This window comes from Coffea arabica, chromosome 9e (assembly GCF_036785885.1).
Source record: "Coffea arabica cultivar ET-39 chromosome 9e, Coffea Arabica ET-39 HiFi, whole genome shotgun sequence".
NCBI classification, from domain to species: domain Eukaryota; kingdom Viridiplantae; phylum Streptophyta; class Magnoliopsida; order Gentianales; family Rubiaceae; genus Coffea; species Coffea arabica.
Genome location: NC_092327.1, coordinates 13,025,693 through 13,037,755, shown reverse-complemented (window position 1 = coordinate 13,037,755; position 12,063 = coordinate 13,025,693). Strand labels below are relative to the sequence as shown.

Genomic DNA, 12,063 nt, shown 5'->3' with positions numbered 1-12,063 from the left:
CCAAACCTTCAGACAAAACACCTAATCCTAACTTTTTCCATCCCAAAATTCAAGCAAAACAGTTACTTTTCAATCAAAATTGAACCGACCATAACAATTGTTGGCCCTTAACCCTTGAAACACTCATTTACATCAAAGTTTTTCTTAAACATCTCCTATTTTGCAAAATCAGCTACACTCCCAAATTCCCAAATCTTCAAAAACTATCTCTATAACCGAATTTGCACTTGTTGGTTCACTTAAGAGTGTCTATTATCATCCTTAAGCTTTGCATTCACCTTCATCATCGCACATTCATCATGGTTTGAGTTCGAAGAGGGTCTTCTTCTGTTGGATGCTCATCTGGGACTTCTGCCACTCCAACTCACCGGAGGTCTACTAAAAAAAAATCAGCACAAGTAAGGCCAAACCATTGGGAACACATAGGGGACATAGCAAGAATAGCATGACCTAATTGCTATTCCTGACCTTAAAGAGATTGTCAGGAAGTCCGTCCCGATAGGATACGGGCAAGATAGTGCGATACGGGCAAGATAGTGCTATTCTTTAATTATATATCTTGCAAGAGATAATCCTAACTATATCGTTAACAAGCTTATCATGACCTAATTGCAAAAAATTAGAAAGCTTTGAGGGTAAAAATGAATTTCAATAAAGTATAGAGACAATTACAAATGAAAATCAAGGACTCCTATAAAATCTTACAGTGAGAAGAGTCAAGTAGCAAGAATGAAAATTTAACAAAAAAATACTACAAGATATATAATGTAGAGTACACGATTTTAAGGTAAATGATAGGGTGCAAATTGTAGTGCATTTACGTATATAAGCTGCTAGTTAACTATGTTATTTGAACTTTATCTTGAGTAGAAATTACTTAATTTTGCTCTTATATTGTTCTAATAGGTGACAAGCTCAATTGGAGAGAAAACAGATTGAAAATGTACCGTGAAGTAGCAATGGAAGAAGAAAATAAGAAGAGTAAAAGGTTTGACAGGATTGACATATTTTAGTATTTTAGCAATAACTTGAGCTGTACAAATTTGATTGAGATAATTCTTGATTCAACTTGAAGCTTATAGAATGCTCTACAAATCTTGTGCAGACATCAAATTCAAGTTCTCACATTTTTATAGTAAAAAATCCAAATTACTGAAGTATAGTTGCGCTGCAATGCTCTTATGACCAGATCTCAGTATTTTGGGCATATCTCAGCGTCCAGACATCCAAATGACTTGATTATTGTGGCATTGGAAATGAATTCAATGTCCTACAACTTTTGTGTTTTAAGAAAGAATTGATTTGTCCTATTTAATAGAGTTCCTGGGCTTCAAAAATTATCCACATGCGGATCTGTACCAATCCGCGGACGGATCTATGAATAGCGCCGGACATCTTCAAATTCTTTTGTATTTTGAGCCTAGCCCGATCGCCGGGGCCAGACATTCGACCAGTCATTGGGTCGATCTTCATCAAAAAAATGTGCAAAATGTGATTTTCAACTTCAAGAAAACCTATTCCTACCATGTTTCGGATACTACTTCAAGAAACTATAAATAGGGGTTATTCAGGTCATTTTTTGGGGAGAAAAACATTAGGATAGCATTGGTTCCCCTTTTTCCATTATCTTTTCTTGAGAGATCAAGGAAAAAGGATGGAAGAATCAAAGAGAAGATCAAAACAGAGATCAAAGCAAGGGAAATTGAAAAGTCATCTTTACTTTTATATTCTTATTTGTATCGTTTCTTTGAATTCTTGATTTTAATTATGAATATGTTGAACTAAATTATATCTAGGATTAGGGTTTTCTGAAGGAGTCTTGATTTATTTATCTTGATTCAATTATATGTTTGTGATTGGCCACTATAGACATACTCTTAGGGTTTGTATTGAACTGAGAAGGGATATACAACCGTGCACTTGATAAATAAACATACTTAGCCTAATCACGAGAGTAGGTTAGAATTTGTATGGCACACTTATATCATCAAAATTCTTAAAGGATTTAATTGAATACTTGCGATCTCGAAAGAGATGTGAGATTTAATTAGGCATACTTTAGATATTTCGAGAGATAATTTAAAATACAATTATGTGATGTGATTGTGGTTTATTAAGAAATTAACTGCATAATTGACTCAAACTCTAGATCAAAAACTGAAACCGTAATTTTTGCCAATTATTTTTTCACCTTTGTTTACTAGATTTAATTATCTATTTTCTTCTTAATTAGTTAAAAATAAATCCTTTGAATTTTATAAATTTTCTATAACAATTAAAGTGGCGAAAATTAACTCATCCTTGTGGGTTCGACTTCTAAAATACTCTAGATAAATTATTACTACGATTGACCCTGTGCGCTTACAGAAAATTATCGATTAAGTTTTTGGTGCCGATGCCAGAGAATGATGCTAAATTTTTTTGCTTTAGTTATTTTTGTCATTTTGTCATTTATTTTTATTTTTATTTCTTCACTTTTGTTTTTATTTTTCTTGCTTAGGTACCTTGGTTTAAGATGGCTTTGGGCATTCTTAATAATCAAAATCCACTACTAACTCCACCTGCTAGACTTCTTCTGCCTAAGGAATCTTTGAGGACATGGAAAGATGTTTATAACATCTTTATGATCAAGTACTACTCACCTCAAAAGACTATCGATTTAAGAAACAAGATTTGTACTTTTACTCAAATAGAAGGAGAGCCAATACATGAAGCATGGGAGCGCTTTAAACTACTACTTTCTCAATGTCCTCACCACCAATATTTATTGGCATTGTAAGTTCAATTTTTCTATGATGGGTTGACCTTAACAACCCAAAATATGGTGGATATTGCAGCAAGAGGGTATATTGGTGACAAAATCCTGGAGAAATTAGTTAGCCTCTATGAATTGTTAGCTAGCAATTTTCAATAAAAAGCAATTCAGGGCAAGAAAGTAGAAGTGCATGAAGTCAATGTGCCATGGGATTTGGATTCATAGGTTGTTGAATTGAGTCATCAGATGCAACAGCTCTTAAATTGGGTAACTCAATCTCAGGAATCATGTGCTTATTGTCACATGCATAGTTATTAAACCCGACCCGACCCGGCGGTCGGATCGGTCAACCCGGTGAACCGGTCATTGGATCGAGCAAGGTTTTTATTTAGACCATTTGAGCATAAGAACCGTTGACTAATCAATGACTCGCCGGTTCAACCGGATTAAATCGGGAACCCGGCCGGGTTTTTCGGTTTTGTCCACAAACTTGGTTTTGGGGAAAAAATTTTAGATTGCTTTTGGTAGGATTTGAACTTGGACTAAAGCATATCACTAGAGCATCGTTACCACCAGGCTACATATTAGATGTTAGTAAAGTAACTTTCTTATAATATATGAATGTTTTATCAATTCTATCTTTATTTTTTTATTTCTTGAAAACAAATTTATTTGAAATATTTTAATAAAAACTTATGACCCCCCAAACTCTTTAAGTTATAAAATGGATTTCAAAAATAACATATTACATAGTTTATTTTAAAGACAAATATTGTTTTTAATAATTTTTTGCACTAAAAATTCGTAAATAAGCTAGATAATTATACAAAATATAGATAAAATTTTACACTTAAAGTTTAGTGGATTACTAAATAAATTTATATTTTATTGATTCTTATATGAATTAATTATTCTATAGTGAATTAAATTAAATGAACATTTGCTATGGTATTATTTATTACAATTTATATCATATATCTTATATAAAAAATTATGCAAATATAATATTTAAATATATTTAGTGACCCACCAGTTCAACCACTCACCTACTGGTTGAACCTGTGAGAACCCGTATTTTTCTCATTTTCTAGGTTTTATTATTTTCCATGGCTTGTTTTCTGCATTTTCGTGATTAGGAAAAATTTCTAGATACTTTTAAGGAGCAGATATAATTTTTAGATGATTTTTCTAGTATCGAATAGGTTTTGAGAAATTAAGAGCGTATACCGGATGTGGGACCCACTAGTGCAAAAAGTTCAGAAAAATTCGGTCAACTAGGTTAAGTTTTGGATACTGGAATTAATTTACCGGGTGTTAAGAGATAATTAGAGGAGGCTAAGTGGATTGGTATAAGAGAGACAAGATAGGTAAGCATTTAATAAAAGGTGACAAGTGTCACCATTTGAGTGGGTTTACCTTTAAGACCACTATTCATGGTCTTACCAATTGACTAGCTAAATCAAAAAACAACCAAAATTTCTCCATTTCTCTTCCCTTGTTGGCCGGCCCACTCTCTCAAAAAAGAAAGGAAGAAACTCTTCAAGTTTTGCTTCCATTTAGCTCAAATCCATCCAACCAACCATTGAAACTTGCAATTTCTCCATAAAACCTCTTCAAGTAGTGTTAGTGAGTTGATTTGTGGAGTTATTTGAAAAGCTAAGAGGACCTATTGCTCTCTCTCTCTTGTTTCTAAGGTGAGTTGAGAAGAACCATTCTCCTCCCTCTAATGATGCTTAATTTGTGATTAGTGGTAGTATAAGGTGCAATATTATGGGTTATTTCTTGATTTGTGGTTGAAGTGATGAAGTTTTATTATTTTTGGGGATTTTTCTGTTTTAATATGAGCATGATTGTGTGGTTATCTATGATGATTGCAAATGATATATAATGACTCTAAGAGGTGGAAAAAGTGGTTAATTGCAAACAATTGCTGAATTGGAAGAAATTTTGGAAAGTTAGGTTTTGGTTAGGGAACATTCTGCCCGAATTTATAGCTCCTAGTTAGAGGCCGAATTGGCCTTGGCTTAAAACAAGAAAGTTGTAGGGAATGACATTTTAGAGGTTCCTACAAAATTTCAGGTCAATCGGAGTAGCGTAGAATGCGAAAAGTCGAAATTACCCTTGCTGTTCTGGTTTTACCCGAATGTAAGAATTGCGCCTGTAATTGGTTGTTTTGGCTGGAATTGCTTCCGAATTAGTTGTTGAGGTCTTCGGATGAAATGTAGCCCTGTTTCTTAGCTTTCAGCTGGTTTTGGAATTTCTGGATTTGGACTTGGATAGCCTGATTTATGATGTTTCCGCTAGAATGCGTTTTGTGAATCTGTTTTTACGGTTTTGATGTAGTATCTTGCATTTTTGACCTGTTTGCACTCAAAACTGGGTTGAGTGACCTTCTGTAATGTTGTATCCCTGTCTTGTAGCTTCGAAACGGTGTATCGTACACTTTCATCCGGTAATCGTAGTGCCTTTGGTGCCATTACCGCAAAAAGAGGTCAAAAACTGTTTTTTTCAGGCCCAAAACTAATTGCATTTCCGCATTTTCTGGTTTCCTCTAATGTTTGTATATGCTTATGGAACCCTATTGTGGTTGTGTTTGGCATTGGTTTATGACTCGTTATCGAGTCTCATTGTACTTGTTTGCATGTTTTAGGGCGTGACGTTGGTGCACAATGTTCTTTTGACGGAAGTGCATGAAACCACATTTGCGAGCTTGGTGAGTGTACTACTCACTTGTGTGTTACTATATGGCTTTGAATGTAAATTGCTTGAATGTGACTTGATTGAAGTGAAAGTGTACTTTATCACTCTCACTTATATGCCTTATGTGACGCCCCGAGGCAGAAGAAAAGGGAAAAATTTCTGGTGAATAGTATTTTGTGGAGAATCCGGCCAGAAGCCGGGCAAATTCCTTATATTTTTCTTAAAAATTCCCTTTTCTTTGACAAATACCACTTTATAATGGCCCTACTACTCAATCACCCCACAATAAGTGCCAATGAACCTAGAAAGTTGGGTTTCACTTTTGGTTTCAAGATTGGAGCAAAATTAGGGTTTTCGCGATTTTCGCCGGATGAATTTTCGGTACGGAGCAAGGATCAAATTTGGTGATTAAAAGTGACTTTTAAGTGAAAAATAATATGTGATTAGGAGCAATGATATAAGGTTAGTGAATAGGAAGTAAAAACCCTAGTACGTGTGTTTTTAAGAAAAACGGCGCGAATCGACGGGTACCGCGCACTACCGATTGAACGCACCACTTGACCACAACTTTTTTTTACCATACTAGCTTTTTGATATTTGAGCAAAATATCTTCTCAATTTCCAGCTAGCTTGACCGAAATTAGAGGCTAGAAATGCAAGAAAGAAAGAGAAAAAAATGAAAGGTGGTGGTGGCGACAAGTGTCGCCACCTAAGGGTTTCTTGACCAAGAGAGATGGTCTTCCTTTTTAGCCCAATTTTTGCCCATTTCCCTTCATTATTTCAGCAGCTTGGCCGAACAAAGAGAGGAGAGAAAGAGAGCAAGAAAACAATTTCCTTCTTCTTGAGTTGAATCATCCAAGTAAGAAATTGAAATTCCAAACCGATTAAAGAGTGGGTTGTGAGTTGGGAAGCTTGTGGAACCAAAAGATTTCTAAAGGAGGTGAAGTATCACTCTTTCAAGCTTTGTTTTTGAGGTATAAAGTCTGATTTATGGCTTTGATTCTTTTATTTTGGTTTAAGATGCTATTTAGTTCATGCTTTGGCTTGATTACAAGATATGCAAGTTGTTGTGATGAATTTTGGATGATTTAAGCAAGTTAGGGTTTGATTAATTTCTGCCTAAACTTGTTGTATGGTTGATAGATGTTGTATATAAGATTATATAAGGGGCTTTGGTAGTGATTGGGTCAAGGAATTTAAGAAAGTTTCATTGAAGACAAAAAATTCCAGATTTCTGGAAATTTCCTAATTCAGTTCTGCCCGGTTTTGGAACTCATAGTTATAGGCCGAATTTGGCTTGGCCTAAAACATGAACGTTGTAGAGAATGGTATTTTATAGGTGCCTACAAAATTTCAGCTCAATCGGAGCACCGTATCTTGTGAAAAGTTGAAAATACCCTCGCTGTTCTAGGTTACATTCCAGAGTTTCGCGTGGACAGTTTAGTCTATTTGGTTGTGTTTATTCACTATAATCCGTTGGGATTTAGCCTTTTGACAAAACATGAAAGTTTTATTATTCTGTCTTAGATTTTAAACGCCACCAAGAACACCTTAATCGGACCTTGGTAACCTGAGATATGACCATTCCAGTGCAGTGCGGTTAATTAGCCGACTAGTTGGATTTTGGTTCTGTAAATTGGGAATTTGACTAGGTTGTATTGGAAACTGGACTAAGTGATCTCCATGAAAATTGTAGCCCTGTGTCTTAGCTTCGAAACGGTATAAGTTTTCCCGCAATCCGATAAGCGTAGCCTCGGATGTGTTATTTCCGCAACCGCACGTCAAATCTGTCTTTTGCTAGGTTACATTTCCGCACTTGTTATCACTTTGATTTCTGTTCTTATGTTGTTATGAGCCTATGGAACGGCTATTTACTTGAATCTATGATATGTATGACTTTGGGATTGACTGAGAGAAAAATAATGAAGCCTAAATGGCTGGAAAAATGGGTAAACACAAGGGGCATGCCGCCAAATTTTCACGAGAAAGATAAACTAGCCTTTGGAGTTCTAGTTCTATATTTGGCAAATTTGACTTGGATACACTGAAAACTAGGTTGAGGTGTCTTCATGAAAGTTGTAACTCTTTGTCTAAGCTTCGAGACACTACCTAGTACATTTTGATTTGATAACCACAGCTCCAGTTATGGGTAAAATCGTGTAACCCGTTTTGTACCATTTTCATTTCCGCGCACGCCCGATGCATTCCTTTACTGTTTTTCCGCTTTGATTGTTTTAGTCCTTATTTCCATTTGTGATCTAGGGCTTGGACTTGAGCAAGACAATAATAAATGATGGATGAGGTTCGTGAGTCGTGGTTGGTGAGTGATCCCTCAACTATTTCCAAAGTTACTTTTGAACTAATCCTTGCATTTATTACTCCATTGCATATCATTTGGGTTTGGGTGTGTGCCATGACATCATTTGGCTCCAATGAGTTCCTGGAAAGTCTTGTGCTTAGAACCAATGTCTCCACTATTGTTTACACATTCTTTGGAGCACGATGGCTCCTTACTTCTGTTTCACGGTTACCTGATCTAAACGAGCGTTGGATATTTAAGTACAAGAACTTCACTGGCTCACATGAGCAATAAATGAACATTTGATTACTGTATCATGACATCATATCAATGTTTTATTGTGAAATATACTTGGCTGTTGATTTTACTGGTCACTCACTGAGCTTCTAGCTCACCCCCTATTATCTTCTTCTCCCCACAGGGATCTAAGTAAAGGAAGAACTTGTATTTGGATCTCTGTGTGGCTGGATGGCGTACATCTTAGATAGTGGTTAGATTTGGTTTTGGTTTATGTACTTTTGGGCCTGTATAAATATTTGGAATTGAATCGGATGTATATCTACATTCTACGCTTAGAACTAGTTTCCGCTTCGCTTATGATATGTAATTTTTGGAGAATTGGATGTATTATTTGAGTTGTACCTTGTAATTTACTTGAGGAATGTAGTAAGTGAGTGAGTCCCGGCGAGAGCTGGGCAGGCGGTCTGCTAAACCCTTTGGTTCGCCTTAGGGGGAGGTGGGGCCGTCACACCTTATATCATTGTTGTCATGTTATTGGAATGTTACATGAAATGTTACATGAAATGAAAGTACTTGACTTGGTGTCGATTGGACGAGTATCCAACGACTACAAATGTTATCATTGAGCTCAACTCCATTGGTAGTTGATTGAATCGAGCCGGCGAGGGCTTGGTCGTGCCAATTAATGAACCTTGGGTAAAGTTATATGGAATCTTGTAGTATGTGAGACTCTCGATTCCGGTATACTCGAGTAATACCAAAGTGCAAGTGTTTGGATTTTGGGCCCGGTAGGGGGATGATAGGTGGAAGGAACGGAAGTAAAGTGGAGTCTACGGTTGGTTACTTTTAAACATTGATGGAGAGTCAATGCGATCCGATCAAGAATGCCAACGAGGAAAAGGGCTCTTGAGAGCCACCCGTATCCTTTTATCCTCATTATTGATGTGTATTTTTATTTACTCTTGATGAATTGGACTGAGAAGCTTGATGCATCTATGAACTTGGTTGCTTGAGTAGTAATCTCACTGGGCAATTAGCTCACACCGTTCCTTTTGTTTTCCTTACAGGAATATGACTCTTTTGGAATGAATCTTGATAGATGGTTGCCGAATGAACTTGATGAATATCTCTTTTGTATTGTATTTGAAGTGAAACCCTAAATGTATCTTTAGGGCCGTTTTCACTTTTAATTTGGCAACCCGTGTATATATGAACTTTTGAAAACTTTTGTATGCCACTTTGGGTTGTAATTGCTAAAGTTCAAGATGTGAATGTTTGCTTGCTATTTGGTTGGATTCTGACGGGTCGGTTACTATTCATGACCGACTCTGGATTTGTTTTTTTATTTTGGGTTATTTTGCCATTTTGACTCGTTTACGCGCGTTATAAGTTCCGAAACGCAATAGATCGCTCTAAACTGCACCGTTAGTCCTGGCGAGAGCTGGGCAGGCAGTCCGCTAACCCCTCTGGTTCGCCTTAGGGGAAGGTGGGGCTGTCACAGAACCAGTGACCCATTGACCCATCTCCTTTGCCGGGTTCCTTCTCGGGCCGGGTTTAATAACTATGGTCACATGAATGGGTGTTCTGCTATTGGTTGCTATAATAAAGATTCTTTCACCATGGTAGAAGATGTTAATTTCACTAGAGTATATGGTGGGCAGAAGTTGCAGCCAAAGAATGATCCATTCTCTAATACATACAATGAGGGATGGAGGAACCATCCTAACTTTTCATGGAAGGATTAAGGGGTTAGACCTATGGGACCACCTAGGTTCCAAATTTGCAGCTGACTTCTCAATTTCCTCCCCAGCTTACTCAGGAGAAAAAGACTAACCTTGAAGAAATGATGCTGTAGTACATGCAAAAGGTGGACCAAAGGATGAATCAATTTGACAGACTTGCTCAATCTCAACAAGCCTCGATTCAAAATCTTGAAAGGCAAGTTCGTCAGCTGGCAAAGGCAGTAACTGAAAGGGTACCAGGAAAATTGCCTAGTAACATTGAGGTGAATCCAAAAGAAACTACTATGACTGTGACTCGTCATTCGGGCAAAGTATTAGATGATCCTGTCATTAAGTTCAAGACTAAACCAAATAAAAAACAAGATAGGAGTAGAATTGCTATTGAAAGTGAAAGAACTAGAGATTCGAAGAATGGTTCAGGTGGAAAGAGTCAAGGTGAAGATAATCAATGTATAAAGGTGCCTAAAGTGAAAACTTATGTGCCGCCCATCCATTTTTCCCAAAGGTTTAAGAAAAAGGCAACTGACAAGCAATGTCAAAAATTTATGGAGATGCTCAAAACACTTCAAGTAAACATGCATTTTTCTGAAGGTCTTGCTAATATACATGTTTATGCAAAGTTCTTGGAGGGCATAATGTCTAGTAAAAAGCAGTTGAAAGACTTTGCAGAGGTGTCTCTTACTAAGGAATGCAGTACAGTGCTACAAAATCATCTTCCTATTAAGATGAAAGATGCAGGGAGTTTTACTGTGTCTTGTCAATTTAAACTTATTCTTATTTATAAATGTTTATGTCACCATGGATCCAGTGTTAATTTGATGCCTTTTTCATTTGTCAGAAATTAAAGTTTGCCAACCTTATGCATACACAAGTGATTCTACAACTAGTTGATTGTTCAGTGCGTTATCCTATTGGTATTGTAGAAGATCTATTGGTTAAAGTCGGTAAATTTATTTTCCTACCGATTTTCTCGTTCTGGATATGGAAGAAGATATCTCTATACCTATTATTCTTGGTAGAGGATTCTTAGTTATGGGGGGAAGCTAACATAGATTTACTTGAAGGTAAATTAACTTTAAGGTAAAGAAAAAGAAGAATTTAATGTTTTTGAATCCTTAAAGTACCCTTCGTATGAGGAATCTCGTTCCTATATTGCTGCTATTGATGAATTGTATGGTGAAAAATATGTCTTAGAACAGGATATAGGATGTAAGCCTTTGCATGATCGTCGCTCATATTCTTTTTTGGCATGCGGAAGGACAATGGTGATGAGAACAATTATACAGTACTGCGAGCACATAAATTAGAGGATGTGCAAATGTTTGAACCATTTCATCCGCCATGACTCCATCTTGTCTTGTCTAGCTGAAAACATAAAACTTAGCACTTATCGGGAGGCAACTGACTTTCTTTTCAATTTATTTGATATTTTTCTTTTGTTTGGGATTAATGGCAGTGTTTAGTGCTTTACAATATTATTGCTTTCTAGTTTGGGTTATTAGGTGGTGTGTTTAACTCCTATTTATAGTGTTTACTTGTTCTTTTAGGTTGGTAGGATGGGTTCTTGAGTCACCTATTGGATGATAACTGACAATATCCCTCCAACTCCGCTTGGTAATTGAAATTCATTTGATATCAGGGGAGCCTAACTTTCAACTCTTTTCTTGTTATTTTTTTATTCTCAACATTGAGGACAATGTTGTCTTAAGTATGGGGAGGGGTGAAAGAGTGAAGTGAAAATATTTGGTTAAAATTTTCAAAATTTTGTTCTTATTGTCTATTACCTAATAGGCAATGGCTTGTATTTCACGATTTATGATTGTTAAAATTTATTTGTATGAATGTGTTAAGTGTTAAAAGTATTGCTTTGGAATGCTTCTTTGGTGAATATTCGATATTTTGAGACATCTTCAATTTTTTGGTTAATTTTACTAGGTATTGTAAATATTTTTTTAGCATTTTTCTTGTGAATTTGGCTTACTTATTAATGTTTGTTCTCCATATTATTGGGATATGAAGCAGGTTTTTATATTCTTATTTGGACTTATATGTTTATTTTATTAATTTGACTATACTTCGTTAGTTGTCGTTGCCTATGTGACGCCCCAACCTTTCTCTAGGGTGAACCCTAGGGTATCAACGAGGTGCCTACCCAACTCTCGTCAAGACTCCCGTACTCATTCTAGCTTAAAAGAAATCTACAAGTCAACCATAGACTTAGGATTAAAGGAATACTTCAAATATACAATCCAAATTCTTCTAGGGCTACTATTTACAATTACAATCCAAAATCCAAATATAATAAAATTTATTCTTCCAATGTCTCC

The 12,063-nt window shown here is 36.1% G+C and overlaps 1 non-coding gene across 1 annotated transcript; it reads right to left on the bottom strand.

Moving 5' to 3' along the window:
- Positions 1–2,656: 2,656 nt before the first annotated feature.
- LOC113733502 (small nucleolar RNA R71) lies at positions 2,657–2,763 on the bottom strand. The gene has a single exon (XR_003459016.1). It is a non-coding gene; the product is annotated as a small nucleolar RNA R71 (small nucleolar RNA).
- Positions 2,764–12,063: the final 9,300 nt, after the last annotated feature.